Source organism: Mustela putorius, unplaced genomic scaffold (genome assembly GCF_011764305.1).
Source record: "Mustela putorius furo isolate JIRA1106 unplaced genomic scaffold, ASM1176430v1.1 tig00003845_pilon_pilon_pilon, whole genome shotgun sequence".
Taxonomy (NCBI): Eukaryota; Metazoa; Chordata; class Mammalia; order Carnivora; family Mustelidae; genus Mustela; species Mustela putorius.
The window spans coordinates 35,914,288-35,930,026 of record NW_025421998.1 but is presented as its reverse complement, the minus strand read 5'-3'; the positions used below and the strand labels follow the sequence as shown (position 1 = coordinate 35,930,026).

At 40.5% G+C, this 15,739-nt stretch overlaps 1 protein-coding gene and 1 non-coding gene across 6 annotated transcripts in view; both read left to right on the top strand.

Moving 5' to 3' along the window:
* CDK6 (cyclin dependent kinase 6) overlaps positions 1–15,739 on the top strand; it is a 241,466-nt gene that overhangs the window by 26,843 nt on the left and 198,884 nt on the right. The gene's annotated exons all lie outside the window — the stretch shown is intronic.
* On the top strand, positions 12,765–12,866 carry LOC123387095. Its single transcript, XR_006601457.1, has one exon. It is a non-coding gene; the product is annotated as a U6 spliceosomal RNA (small nuclear RNA).

Genomic DNA, 15,739 nt, shown 5'->3' with positions numbered 1-15,739 from the left:
ATTTATTTGACAGAGATAGAACACAAGTAGGCAGAGTGGCAGGCAGAGGGAGAGGGAAAAGCAGACTTCCCGCTGAGCAGGGATTCTGACATGGGGCTTGATCCCAGGACCCTGGGATCATACCTGAGCCCAAAGCAGATGCTTAACCGCTTAACCAGTTGAGCCACCCAGGTGCCCCTTGTTCCGTTTTTTCAATAATGAAAGTCTCATTCCTTTTTTGCCTGGTGATTGCTTAAGTGCTACTAATTCAGTTATCCTCACAGCTGGTAGGGATTGTTACTCCCATTTTATAGATAATGAAACTGACACAGAGAATTGAAATGGCCTATTCAAGGTCACCTTGGCTCCAGGTGTTATTTCCCACATCTTAGGGTTTTCTCTCTAGTCCTCCAGATGATCTAGTCCTGCTGGGATCATTTGGATATGACTTAATTTGGGAACTGGATGCAAATAAACTGGATGCTGGCAAGGGAACACTGATTATTTAAGGAGGAAACTGGCTTCCATTACCAAGAGCTGAGGGTATAATCATTTATTTTGACATATTAAATGCCACCTATATTTTGATTTTTCTAATAATTGGTTTTAATAATAGTCCAACATAGAGACAGATGCTTATGGAATTGGGACTGTTAAATAAGAGTTATTTGTTAGGGTTCCTGCTGCTCAACATGGGAGCAGTCCGCTTTCCATGGCCTTGCCTCCCCTGAGAAAAGGAAGAGTGTGGCAGGTCAAAGGAAGTACACTCACCTCTGAACCTGGCACCAGAAGTGCTGACGAGCTTGTCACTTGTGCTCCTGATGACTCAGCACTTCCTGGTTTCTCTCTGTTGCTGTGCTAGGGCTAATAATACCATATGACCTTGGTCCAGACTAAGTGTTTCAGGGAACCTTTGGTTTCCTCATCATCAGACATTTGAGATCAGAAATCATTCTTTCCTTTCTGTTGCACATTAATTAATGGGACTAGGGATGAGCCATTGTATTTTGTGCCGGATTACCTGCTTTTTGTTCTTAAGATCAGAAGTAGCTTTGGCTTTGGAGTATAATAAATAAATACATCCTTACCTCTCAATGTAAGGCTGTCCTGTTATATATAGAATTCTCTTGGTCTCTGTATTGTTTCTGTGCAGTCCGATGACTGGGGCAGAGGAGGGAGGAAATGAAGTTCCAACTACATTTTGTAGTGTCTTCGCTACATTGATTGTAGGCAAGGCTTAGGGACCCAGGGTGTGGAGCAGGCAGGGAAACTGTGATCTGTTCCATTGTCCCCCTCATTGCTCTCTGAATAGTCCAGCACAGCCCCCTCTGTGAGATCAAATTGTATTTACTAATTAGCTTTATATTTAGAATTAGCCAAAATTACTAGACTAAAAAGCTGTTAGTTCTGAGACATCTGGAGGCCGAAGCCTTTCAGAAAGCCTTGAAAATTTTAGAAAACTTGAAATTTTTTTACCTGTTTTCCTGGGCTGTTATAACATTAACTATAGGACACAGTTCAGAGTTTACCCATGTCAACTGCCAAATCGTTTAAAAATTTATGAAGCAGTTTTAAAGTTACTTTATATATTATCCAGACATAAACTTTCCCTAGAAATAAATTTTTATTATTGAAGACAATTTTAAAACAGTAGTTTACAGTGAAGAGGTACTTACAGCAAAAACAATGCTGTATTTAACACAGACTTTTATTATTAAATGCTTCTTTATGTGTTTTTATCTTTACAGAGGCCCCTAAATAGCAAGAACTTAACTGCTTCCAAGTAAGCAAAAGTAAAAATTCCTACAGAAAACATAGCCCTGACCTTTTTGCACATGTAATCCAAATGAAAAGTTAGCTTTGAAGTGGTGTCTTGTTACATAATCATACTGAAAATATGCTGGAATATGTATTCCTTTGAATGTCTTTCATTCAGAAACATATTTTTGTTTATTTGACTCTCCTACCAGCTGAAAATGAATTATGCTCTGGTTGTTTCATCTAACCACCCAACCTCAAAATACTTGACAAATTACATGAAGAGCTTCATTCCAAAGCCTAACATTTTCAGAGAGAGTCAGACCATTGCAAAATTGAACATGGAATTTCACCCCATAGTTGACTAAAATAAAAAACAGATAATGGGAGAAAATAAGCAGAATTTAGAAACCCAGGTTTTGCCAGACAGAACACCTGTCCAGTCAGCAGTAAATCATTTTAAAGAGCATTTACTTTCTAGAAGGTACTTGGTGTGGGGGTAATTTGTTTCAGACAGATCTACAAGCATCTCTACCAGATTCTTTGGGCAGCTCAGCATTAGGGAATAGAGCATTCAGAAGCATCACGAATCATTACAAAGAGTATGAGAATTATGACCAGTACGGGCAAAAACTAATGAAACCGCTTCTTTTCTTGGGTGTTCTCGGAGATGCTGCTGTGGGAATCTGAGGGTTGGTAGCATTTGCTTAGACTCTAGCCTCTGGTGCTGCCCACGGTACAGAAACTGACATTTCGATTGCTTTTGCATTTTCTCATCTGCTGATTTAGTAAGCATTCTGCATATTGGGTACTTATCACTAAAGAAGAAAACTACTATATGAGATTTCTTTTTTTTAGATTTTATTTATTTATTCGAGAGAGGAAGAGCACAAATAGGGGGGGGTGAGGGAGAAGCAGAGGGAGAGTGTTGGGCTAAAGCCCAGTGTTGGGCTCGATCCCAGGAGCCTGGGTCAGGACCAGGCTGAAGGCAGACACTTAAGACGGAGCCACCCAGGCACCCACCAGATGAGATTTCTAATTTTTGTAATTTTTTACATTTACAGGAAAGTCTTTTTGTTTAGTTGCCTAATTAGGAATTGCGTGCTCCAGTTAATAGGAAAACCTAGTTAATTGAAAGTTGTGACCGTTAAGACCTATTTTCAAAGAATAAGAGTATGACAAATACACTGAACACTAAAACTTGTAATTTAATACTTCATCGATCATTGAGAGAATACTTTAAGATTTACTCTCTATTAGAATCCTTCCCAACTACAGTTACGGTCTATGTGCCTATTCCTACTATTTAGAGAATTACAGTTGATAAAATGTTAACTTGGTTATGTGACTTGGCTCTCCATGAAAGAGGAGAGGCCTTACGTCTTGTCTGTTGAAGAAACAAAACCTATTGCATTATGTTTTGGTTAGATAGAAAATTTCATTCTTGTTTTCTAGAGAGGGAGGGGAGGGGCTGAGGGAGAGAGAATCTTAAGCTAATTCCACACTGAGCTTGGAACTCGACGTGGTGCTCTATCTCACCACCCTGAGATCATGACCTGAGCCTAGATATGAGAGCCGGATGCTTGTCTGACTGAGCCACTCGGATACCCCTAAGACTCTTTTAAGTCTAGAGATGGAGATGGAGGGAAAGGCTGAGATGGGAGTAGTGAAGAGCAAGCAGAGAGTTTAAGTAGAGAATAGCCTGGAAGACAAATGTGTAAGAAAATTCTGGGTGTATAGAGGTAAATAAAATAGAGAATGACCAAAAAATTTAGAAGAGATTGAATTAAATAAATTATTTCTTAAAGTTTTGAAATGTCACGAGAAATTCAAACTTAGGATGGCAGATTCTGAGAGAGTATCCCTAGACTAGACAGACAGAAATGATGTTAAAGAAAAAAGTGGAAGGAAAGTAAAAAACACCTAAATGTACAAGAAAGTAATTAAAAATTAAAATGAGTTTGGATCCAGAATTGGTAAGAGCTACAACTTCAGTGTGGTTTATCTTAAATTGTCGACGTCTTACCCAAAACCTACATTTGTTTGTTCTTTTCATGTTATGTTTTTGGTGGGGAAACATAAAGTAAATTCATCTTGCATTCATCAGCTTTTGGTCTTAGAGTAGGAAAATATGGATAAAAATGTTGTTCTACTTGACATGCAAATAAGAGTTTTTGGTCTGTTCTACATGTTGTAAAATTCCTGTGGCATTATTATATGTGGTATCTTGTGCCTGTTATGGAGTTACAGAGAAACTCTTGTCATATGATGTTAAAATGTGAACTGACTCCTTTTAAACATACATACAAGTGGTAATCAGTTTAGGATGTTGGATTCCTCATTTTTCCTTCCCATCCCTGCCACTCTTCCTGTGGGAATGTGTGCATATCCATTTTGCACTTAATAAAGACACTAATCAAGTAGTAAGTAGTGATAAAGATAAAGGAATAATGGTGGTGGAGAATCACTAAAAAACAGTCACTAATGAGTCTACAATTGTAGGGGCACCTGGATGGCTCAGCTGGTTAAGCATCTGCCTGCAGCTGTTGTCATGATCCTGGAGTCCTGGGATCAAGCCCCGAATGGGGCTCCCTGCTCAGTGGGGCACCTGCTTCTCCCTCTCCCTCTGCCTGCTGCTCCCCCTGCTCATGCTCTCTCACATGCCCACGCCCACTCACTCTCTCTCAAATAATAAATAGGTAAAAATTTGTTTTAAAAGAAGAGTTTACAGTTGTTTATTTTTTACAAGGGATATATTTTTAACAGTGCTAGATATATTCTCAAAATACATTGCTAAATTTGGTGGGAGTTTGGAAGATATATATATATATACACACACACACACACACATATATATATATATATACATACATACACATATATACACACACATACATATTTTAAAGGTTTATTTATTTGAGAGAGAGCGAGGAAACACATGTGGGCAAGCAGGGGCAGAAGGAGGGAAGCTCAAGAAGACCCAGTGCTGAGTGCAGAGCTCAGTGCAGGGCTCTCTCCCAGTACCCTGAGATCATGACCTGAGCTGAAATTCAGAGTCTGATGCTCAACTGACTGAGCCACCCAGGCGCCCCTGGAAGATATATTTTATATATATTTTGTAAGGGGAAAATCTCCAGCTACCTAGTTTTACTTGATGTCAAGGATAAGAAGCTTCTATGGATAGGATATTGTGATCATACCTTTTTCAAGAAGGTAGGTTTTTAAATTTTTTTTTCTTTTTAGTAAAATATGCATTACATAAAAGTTAACATTTTAACCATTTCCAGGTGTACAATTCAGTGACATTCAATACATCCACATTATTGTGGACCCATGACCTCCATCCAGCCCCAGAATTTTATTTCCCCCTCTCTCACAGGAAGATAGATTTTTATTTGTTTATTTTATTTTATTTTTTATTTATTTAAAGGTTTTATTTATTTGACTGAGAGAGAGACAGCAAGGAGCATGAACAAGGGGAGGGGCAGAGGGAGAAGCAGACTCCCCACTGAGCAGGGAGCCTGACTCAGGGCTCCATCCCAGGACCCTGGGATCATGACCTGAGCCGAAGACAGATGCTTAATCTACTGAGCCACCCAGGCACCCCAAGAAGATAGATTTGTAAATGACATTTTGTGACCAGATGAGAACCAGGCAGTAAGTAGTTCATTATCTAGCCAATAGGCTTGGTGTTAGGAATAGAGATATTAGAGACCCACTAAAGCTAGCTCAAGAAAGAAGGATGTTACTGTAAATGCACAGGCCCTTCTTGAGAATCTTTACACGTTGGTCATCTTGGGACAGGGCTTCTGGACTGAAGAACCCTATAAGGAGTGCTTGTGGTCTGTCTTGCACCAGGGAGTTGCCTCTAAGTGTTTGTCCGCACTACTTCCTGTGTGTCTTCATACCCAGGGCTTCCTCATAACCTCCACATCCAGGGGCCTGTGGTGGTCTTCACAGCTCTGGATCTGTGTGATGTTTTTGGTGTGGTGCCCCCACACCAGCTTGCAGACACTGGTTCTTCGTTCATATTTCAGAGCGTCTGAGGCACCATGTGGGGGAAGCAAGCCCCAGTCTAGGAAGGACTGGATTTTCACCCTTTTTTTACATGGTGAAGAAAATTGGTTGACATTTGATTCTTTGTTGTTCTAGAGAACACCTGAGTCTTTAAGAAGCAAATGTCATGAAAATGCAGCTTTAGGATAATTCTTATATCACTTTGATGTTTGACTAAGCATTTCAAAGCCATTTGTGTGTTCCTAAAGAGGTTTAAAATTGCATGCCAACACTTGACAGTAGTTTTTAGCCTTGAAGAAGTTTCGCCTTGAGAACACTGAAGTTGTTCAGGAAGACTCAGTTGCACCGGTGAGCGTAACCTGTTCCTGGCCACAGCTATGCATACAGCTTACTCATTTTGGCAGGAAAGTCCTGCTCTTCAGATTGAAAAATTAGAACATCATTACAGAAAATGGATTTTTTATTTTAAACCTTGGAGCAGAAATGCTGCGTGGCATCATGCTGGCTAGGAGACACCTTATGTATTATTAACTCACTGGCCAATGGCCTTTGTCAACACACCCAAATGAGCAGTGTCTCTTCTGATCCTGGACGACTGGAGCCCAGAGAAGGAGCAACATGGCAATGATGCTGGAGGGGCAGGCAACCCCTCCCAGGTTTAGCCCTGCCACTCCGTGTGTGCCTGCTTTGGGGGCACTGGTTATGTGATGAGCTCTCTTCCATTGGAGTTTCAAGCACCCTTGAATTGAGAGAAGGGGCCATATGTTTAGAGTTGGAGAAGTTATAGACTTTCGGAGCTACTTGTACTCATTTGTTCCGTCTTTGAACTGGGATTATCTGTACAAGCACTGCTTGACCGGTAGTTCTCTCCCAAGATCACATTACAGTAGTGGTCTTCTTCTGGGAGTGGTTTTACCTCTCGGAGGGATATTCGGCAGTCTGGATGCATTTTCTTTGTCATCGCTGGGGAAGGGTGTTGCTCCTGGCATCTAATAGGTGAAGGTCATGATGCTGTTAAATATCCTACAAGGCACAGGACAGCTCCCTACTGCAAAGACAACACAGAATGTTGATGGTGCTGAGGTTCTGAAGGCCCTGCATTACAGAAAGGCACTGGCTAACATTTGTAGGAGGCAGAAGATGGCAAAAGTCTGGTATGAATTGGGGAAAGCACAGAGGCCCAATACTATCTAGCATTAATAAGGTTAACATTCACACAATCTGCACTGTGACGTTAGTACTTTCTCTTACCATCCATGGGTGAGAAGAGGAAAACCCAGAGTAGGAATAACCTTCTTCCTAAATTGTTTAATTGGAAGCAAGGTGAGACGGCTGAGATAGATGGAACTAAGGTCAACTGGAAAAATTGGGATTTCCTTAAGGGTGTAGTTTGGGACTAGATAGAATCCAGGATGAAGGGCAGAAAGTTAAAGGTCAGTGCATTTGTCTGTTTAGTGAATTTTCATTGGTTTTATTTTATCCCTGCTAGGGAATCTGAGATTTTTTTTTAAAAAGATTTTATTTATTTATTTGACAGATAGAGATTATAAGTAGGCAAGAGAGGCAGGCATGAAGAGAGAGGAGGAAGCAGGCTCAGAGAGCCTGATGTGGGTCTCGATCCCAGGACCCTGGGATCATGACCTAGGCCGAAAGCAGCAGGCTTTAACCCACTGAGCCATCCAGGCGCCCCGGGAATCTGAGATTTTTGAAAAAGGACTAAGGACATATACACTTCTTTACAGGAGGATACACTCATACACTCATCCTCAAGTCAAGAAATCCTAAGATCGTTCCAGACAATTGACACCTCTGATTAGAGCCCCCCCTCCAGCTTCTGGGTTCATTGCCTGCTGTATTGTCTTTATGTTTACCACAGTGGCTGGTCTATCAGGTTTTATGGTTTTCCTTCCAATGCCTTTCCTTCCTTCCAATGCCTCCATTTATAAAATGTTATTAACCCATATTTGGGGATTAAGTTAAATAACTGGCAGAGAAGAACTCATAAGATGAATTGAGTGATTCTGAAGTTTATGAATGTAGTAGATGGCATCGATAGCTTGAGGCTTCCCCTGTTTTTATACTCATCTAGACTTGATCTAGAGGATTAGGTTCCCTTCTGCTTGACGTGGTCTGATATTCACCAAGCCCAAGAGGTTTACCTGTTTGATATGTACTGGTCTTCAAAGGTTAGGCTCTGATCTCATCAGCTCCGTTAAGAGCATTTCTGGAAATGTGAGTGCTTCCACTGGTCATTAAGTTTGCTCCCCCTGGTTTAACTCTGTATTATGTCTTGTGCTGTGGGGCCCGTGCTTGTGTCATGTATGCATGTCGTCTTCCCTTCATCTGTAATGAAAGATCTTTGTGGATAGAGCTCCCGACTTCCTTTGGTGGTTAGCATGCTGCAGGTGCTTAATAAGTGCTTATTGTTTAATGGATTGTGTGAGATATTCTATTTCTTTAGAAATTACATCAAAATAATATGCACAAAGGCAGTCACAATAATGGGATAGTTAAGAAAAAAAAAAAAAAAACTTGAGAAGGTTAATTACTACTGGCCGTCCTAACATGGGGTTACATGGAAATGGTAGGTTTTAAAAATAGTATCAGAACATATGCAGAAGTGAACGCTATCCCTGAATAGCAGTAGTTTCTCAACTGAGGGACATTTTGCCCCCAGAGGACATTTGGCAATGTCTGCAGATACTCTTTGGTTGACAGTTGGTGGGATACTACTGGTATCTAGTGGGTAGAGGCCAAGTATGCGTCTAAACACCCAAAATGCCCACAGCAGTTCCCCACAACAGTGTGGTCTGGCCTCAAATGTGAATAGTGCCACATTTGAGACACCCCTATCCATAGACTTGTGAGGACACCACCATGAGCGTCCTTCACCACCTAAAGGAATGAGAACAAGCAAAAAAGCAGTGCCTATTTTTATACGGAAGAAACAGTTCTGTGTTACAAACTCCGGAACAGTGGGAACTGCAGCTTTATACATAAACCAGCATGGTCCGACAGTTAAAAAGCTGTGTGATAGCTAGCTGCTTGTGTAATAAACGGATTTGGCCATGACTTTAGGAGGAGAGGACAATAAATTGAGAGAATTCTTTGAAGTCGGAATGCACCTTTCCATGATTTTAGAAAATGAGAGGACTTTGCTAACCCAGAAAGATGTATTTGGATATTGCATTTTGAAAGTTACGTTTTTAATAGGCTGGAATTCATCTGAGGGTTTTGATAATGTTAGAATGCCGAAGCATGCATCTTTGTTTTTTCAAATATTTTTAAAGCTTCCTTGAAGAATACTTGATAATTTTTAAGGTATAAGTATAGTATGCTTTCCCTCCTGAAATTAACTTTGCCAAGTATTTTTGCTGCATTTAGTGGCAGAATGATACAGTGGGCAGTTAGTTCACAGAGGGATCCTAGGCAGGTTGCCTTGACCTTGCCTCCCCACTCCCCCCACCCCCACCATTTCCTCATTTTCAAAAAGGAGGACTAAGACTTGATGACCTTTGGCTTTAAAATTCTGTGTTCCTATAGTTTTAGTATCAGATAGTAAAAAAAAAAAAAAAAAAAAAAAGAGAGAGATTGTTTGTGCAAACAATCTCTTTTATGAGAGAAATTTTGAAGGCATCAATTATTCCAGTTTGTTTCTTAGAAACTAAAGAAATAATCCTTTCTACAAAGGCTCACTCCCAATGTTTGAAGAAAGAAAGGAATTCCTGTTATAAATAAAAGTTGTCCCCACCTCCAAACAAAATAAAAAGTGTCGAATAAGATTTACAGCTGATTTTAAGATGGCATTGTTAGCTAATTTTGAAAATTTTGCCCATTTTCTTTGATTTTTTTATACTTAAGTATAAAGAAAACATTTTAATAGTACTTAATACTGAGTTTTTCACACAATTATGCTTCCAGAAATTTGCTATTTGTAGAGGTAAAACACATTTGAAAGCTTTATTATGGTTTTTAGTCTACCATTTAGTAGGTTATTGAGCTCTGGATGAAAGGATGAAGCTTTCCTATTTGTTGCATGGAAAATGAAATGGAACCTTGAAGTTTCCTCCTTTTTCCTAAAGTGGCAATTCAGGTACTCACAAAATTGGGGATGTTGTAATATCCCAAGAAATGAAGCTTGCTTTTGTGGTGTCTCTTTATTCTGAAGAGACTGGGAAGTTGGTTCTGGCATATTCCAGTTTCCACAGGGGCATATTCTAGAGCTTGGGTGTCAGGATTGCCTGATTTGAAGATGCTTTGTGGATGGACCCAAAAAATGCTAAGGCTTCCAGCTACGGTTTGGATCTCATTCCCAGAGTTAACATTGCCTACAGGGAATAGCACTATGTAACATCGGATACAGTCATAAAATAGTGCCTTATATGACTTTCCACCTCGCAGAGGTTAACGAAACACCTCCTGAGTGCGAGGCACTTACCGTAAGCACCGTAAGTAATATGTACACTGGAGAGTCAGAAGGTGAATTAATGGTTCCTATTTTCAGTGAGTTCAGGACCTAGTAAGAAGAAAGAGATGGGACCCCTTCAAATTACTGTAATACAAAGAATAAAGTAATATGGGTCATTCGCAATCACATATACAATTCTAGGCTACCACAGAAGGCAGAATTATTTAACTTGTGGCAACAGGAAAGTTAGACTCCACAGAAGAGGTAGACAATGAGCAGAATCACAAAAGTGGAGATGAACAGCGTACCATGCATGCCAGTTGAGTCTGAGGTGTTGAGTTGACCCAAGCAGTGGTAGGAATAATAATAGAATAATAGAATAAATCAGGTTGAAATAGAATCTAGAGACAAGCAAGCTAGTTAGGAGATAGAGCATTTCTGGGGGAGAGAGAAAGAAAATGAACATGTTGATTTATATGTGCTCTCAAGAAGTAGCCAAGGCAGAGTTAGAGTTGAAGTACAGGAAATTGCAAGCTCCAGAGAGGAGTCCAAAAAGCCTGTGACATTCTTAAAGGAGACCTAGATCTTTTTAAAATTTTTAATTAACATATAATGTATTATTTACTTCAGGGGTACAGGTCTGTGAATCTTCTGTGTTACACAATTCACAGCACTCACCATAGCCCATACCCTCTCTGATGTCCATAACCCAGCCACCCTATCCCCCCTCCCCAACTCACCCCCAACAGCCCTCAGTTTGTTTCCTGAGATTCTAGATCTTTTTGAGTCCCACATTTAGAATACCACATTGCACATAATGTGTCCACCTGCAGGGAGCAACCCACATACGCCCCATGTGGAAACTGAGCACACGAGTAGGCTTGTGTCGCCAACTTGTTAAACGACTTGTTAACACCCATCAGTTTTCACAGGCACAGGTGTTTTCAAATCATGCCTCAAAACAGTTGCTCTCTATAGTAGATCCTTAAGGTCACTGTCAAATCAGATACCCCAGATTAAATCAGTGACTGAGCAAGAGCACCCATATGTTGAAGGGAAAAATAAGACTGAGAATGGAACCTTGAGATTACATGCATTTAGGACTGAGGGAGGAAGAAGGTCAGAGAGGGCAGAGACCAAAGAAGTAGAGGAAGAAATGCAAGAAGGCGCAGGGAAGTCTTGGGAGGGGAGAGTTTCGAGGCGAAGGAGGCATTACCTTCAGGTATCTCAGCACTGTCCAGAGGTTGAAGAGATTGCATTTAGTAGTAGGAAGTTACCAGTATGTCTTTGAGAGACATACTGGAAGAGCAGGGTTGTGGGCGGGGGGGGGGGGGGGGCGCAGATAACAAAGGAATAAGGACGTGTACCACAGAATGTAGACCATGATTAAATAAACTGAAGGGGTGGAATGTTGGTAGAAAGACAACCAGGTTGAAATAAAAGTGGTTTAACATTTTTAGCATCCTTATACAAATATGAGTGTGTTTATAGATGCAGAGGAGAGATTGGAGAGAGCTATGATAAAGAGTACAAATTGAGGGGCACCTGGGTGGCTTAGAGAGTTAAGCATTTGCCTTCAGTTCAGGTCATGATCCCAGGGTCCTGGGATTGAGTCCCACATGGGGCTCTCTGCTTGATGGGGAGTCTGCTTCTCCGTTAACTTCTCTGTGTGCTCTCTCTCTCTCTCTCCCTCTCAAATAAATAAATCTTTTTAGAAAAGAGTAAAAATTGATGAAATGAGGACTTAGCAGAGGGTGGAGGGCACAGTTGGTGGGGGATACATACCTCTTCTTGACGAGGAGGATACTTTGCTGTGAAACATGAGAGACAGAAGACCCAGGGATGAGGCAAATGGCTTTGATTTTCTTCTGTTATAAGGAAGCACCATATGCAGAGAGCAGAGAGGAATTGGGAGCCCTAAGTGAAGGCTGAAGGAAGTATCTGGAATTGGTAGAGATGATGGAGGAAGAAAAGCCACATGTTGAAGACAAGGAAGTGGAGAAATTGGCTGTCCTAAGGGGACCTGCACAGGTGGAGGAATCGAAAGTGATTAACATCCCTGAAGTCCCTACTAAGCCTTAGAGAGAGTGTCCTTCATTCACCTAGAAATGAAGGCTTTATAATGTGCTAAATGTATGCATCAAGAGAAGCCTTATGCTTAAAAACAATTGTTCTAATAAATGAAATAAAAACTAAAATTCTAAGAATAAGTCATGTTCATCATCATCATTACCATCCCACAACTAATCTTTAACTAAACACTTAACATGTCCGAAACCCGATTTTGCCTGTTGTGAATGGTTTCATTTTTGCAGCAACTCTGCTATGTGGGTGAATTTACCTTAAAGTAAGTAGTTTCTTGTTTTGTGGACTTTGTTTATTGTACATATATGTATACATTGTATACAATATTGTATAAATTGTGTATACACACACAGAGACACACACAGATAATTTTTTGGCCTACACTAAGAGTAGATTAATTAACTTACGTGTAGATACTTAAAAATTGCGTGGGATGTTTGTAAAAATCAGGGTGACATATTTTATAAAAAATATAAAGTATTTAAAGAGCTCTTGCATAGCCAGTCTGTGAAAATTTATGCTCATTCAGCAGCACATATACTATAATCAGAATGATACAAAGATTAGCATGGCCCTGCACAAGGATGACATGTAGATTTGCGAAGCGATCCATATTAAAAAAGAAATTAATCCTCTCGATTGGGCTTAGTAAGAAGTGGGTGAGCCTTCCATAAAACAGCTACTATTTGTTGAATTCCTTTTTCCTCAAAATGTTAACTTAAGTGCGGAAATGCAAAAGAAGAGATTTAATACAGCATTTTGACATTTGACACTTTAGAATAATTTCATTAGATCATCAAGCTCTGAATTATTGAAGATTGTTCTGCTGTAAACAGTTCTTTCCATTATCTTTCTTTGAATTAGAAAAAGTTGTCTGCCATTTGCCTAGAAAAAGATAAATGTATTATGTTCTAAAATATACAAAGATTTTGGCATTATGTCTTCTCTGCTTTTTATTAATGAATGCTTTTGTTTAGTCTTACATCAGACGAATAGAACAGATTTGTGTTTTGAATAGTTTAAAGCCAGGAACAAAATTCTCTGTAACTGCATTGGCAGAAATTCACTTGAAAAGTCAAATCTCACCCAGGAAGAGTCATTTTCAATCTTCCTTCTACCCCAGCATACCTAGGCAAGGAAGTAGGCTCTTAAGGTATAGTGGCTGCCGGAGATAGTGAACCCAATAATGCGGGGACAGTTTTGCTAATTGGCATATCTCCAGTGTTGGCACATCCAAGGTGCTCAGGAACCTACTCTTGATGAATTGGTTGATTCTCAGTGGAGGGAAAGGAAGAATGTTCGACAAGGCCCACAAGGGATTCTATAGTGTTTGGTCCTCACCGTTCAGAACTTCCCACCCCATGAGGCAGTTCATTCAGTATTTGCCTTCTCAGAAGTGCTCCTATGTGCTGCCCAAAGAGATGGTCGCTTTCAATGTTTTTCCAGCAAACCTGGGTGAATATGTGCGAGGTACTGTCTTACGGTTCAAAAGTTGCATGAATTAGAAGTCAAAATGCAGAAACATTCTGTTAACAGTGTGAAGAAAAAGTATGTCTCAAGGTCAAGGTAACCACGGTTGCCTTTTCAGGAGTCAGTGAGAATGATGGCTGGCTGCCCAGAGACAGCGAGCCAATTCTGTGGTGTGGTTGCCATGTTCCAGGATCTGCCTGGCATTAAAGGCTGGAAGCCCAATTTTATTAGTAAACCTAGAGGGATTGAGAGCCCAGGGATGACAGATTCATGCCAGCCTCATAAGAAACTGAGGCTTGAACCAAAGTGTTAATTTACTCTTTTCCAATAAAAGCTGTACTTCTCAAGTGTGCTCCGATCTGCCAGCCGAGGCACTGCCTTTCCTTGTACGCTTATCGGGTGGCGGAGCCAGAGGACGGCGGGGCAGTCGGACCTGGTGTGTGGCGCCCCTGCTGGGAGGTGGCTGAGGATCTTAATGTCTTGGGGGCCTTCCAGCCCTGCGCTCAGCGCAGCCATCGTGACTAGAGGGGAGGAAGTGCTGTTAGTCACACAAACTCCCTCACCTGTGACAGGGTCCGAGCCACACTGCCAACTTGGGTCTTTCCCAGAGTTGGCTTTTGTAAAGATGAAATACCAGCTTTCTGTAGATGTAAGTTGGATTGAGTAACTGTGCTCTGTTAGTTGCCATCACAGCCCTGTCCCTTAGATTTGAGGTGCTCCTCATCTATTGGTCTTGGCTGTTGGCAATCTCATCCTCGTCACTTACATTTGGATTTTCCCGGCTTCTCAGAGTTGTTCCTTCGTTTGACTCGGGGGCTAACTTGTTTTCTGGCCCCTTACGCACACTGTTGTGTCTCTTCATTCACCTGAGATCCCTGACTGAAAACTAACCTCCAACAGATAACTTTACGGCATATCCTTTAACAGTGGCATTTGAAAAATGTTTAGCTGGTATGTAAGTGAAGTATTTTAGAGGTCTCTAGTATTTTATTTACCTCTGTGGTTAACAGGTACTAAAGTATAAATTCTGTACTTTGCTGTTCTAGAATTTCCATGGGTGATTTTCTTCCGAGTATCTAAAAACTAAGATGTATCTATTGAAGGGGGAATGTCCTACTCTTACCAACTGAGTTTTTCTTTAAGAAACTGCTGTTCTAATTCTGAAAGGGAAATATATGCTGTATTTGAAAAATGTAGAAAAGAGAAGTGAAATATCAAAGAAGGAGGTCAGGATCAATAAAATACAGTAAATAAACAGTATTTATACATTTAACCACTTGCAAAACAGGATTATCTCTCAGGTTATTCAATAAGGATGACTAGAAGGACTGAGAAGAGACTGTATGAACTCTCATGTATTAATTACCCTTCTAGGATGTCAGATCAGGTCAGTAAAAACTGTGATGTCCTAGAGCAACTTGTTACCTGCTCATTTCTCTGTTACATAAAGGGGGCTGTATAGCCAGTTTTGCTTTTTGGCTTTACTTTTAACAAAGAAATAGAAGCTAAGAGGGCAGTGATTAACTAACTACATGTCTGCAACCTTTTAGAAGTTGTGTAAGTATTGTCTACTCCCAAGGTCCTAGTTTTCAAAACTATTGTTCATTATCCAGCAAAATGGAAATATTTTAAGTGATATCCTATTAACAGCCAGGAAATGCTTACACTGACGTTAGCAGGTTCGTGTTCAGTCAGCCAGTGCTGAGCTCTAACCTTTGTGTATACTGCTTCCATAGGCATAATGTAAAAATCCATAAAATTCTGACATAAGAGAAACTGGTTACATTAAAATACATGGGTAGGTGTGCTTAGAGAAGTGGACAGAATCATGGATGGGTTTATTGGTGTGTCAGGATTGACACTTGGAAGAAGCAGAAAGATCAGATGTGTGCTGTGGTGTAGGTTAGCTATCTTTTGTTGTTCTCATAGTGCTCTGAACCCACATTGGGGCAGGGATTATCTTGGATGTGATCTAGGATATTGAGGTTGTTTGTTTCCGGAAGCTCTCATTCTGTAGTTCCT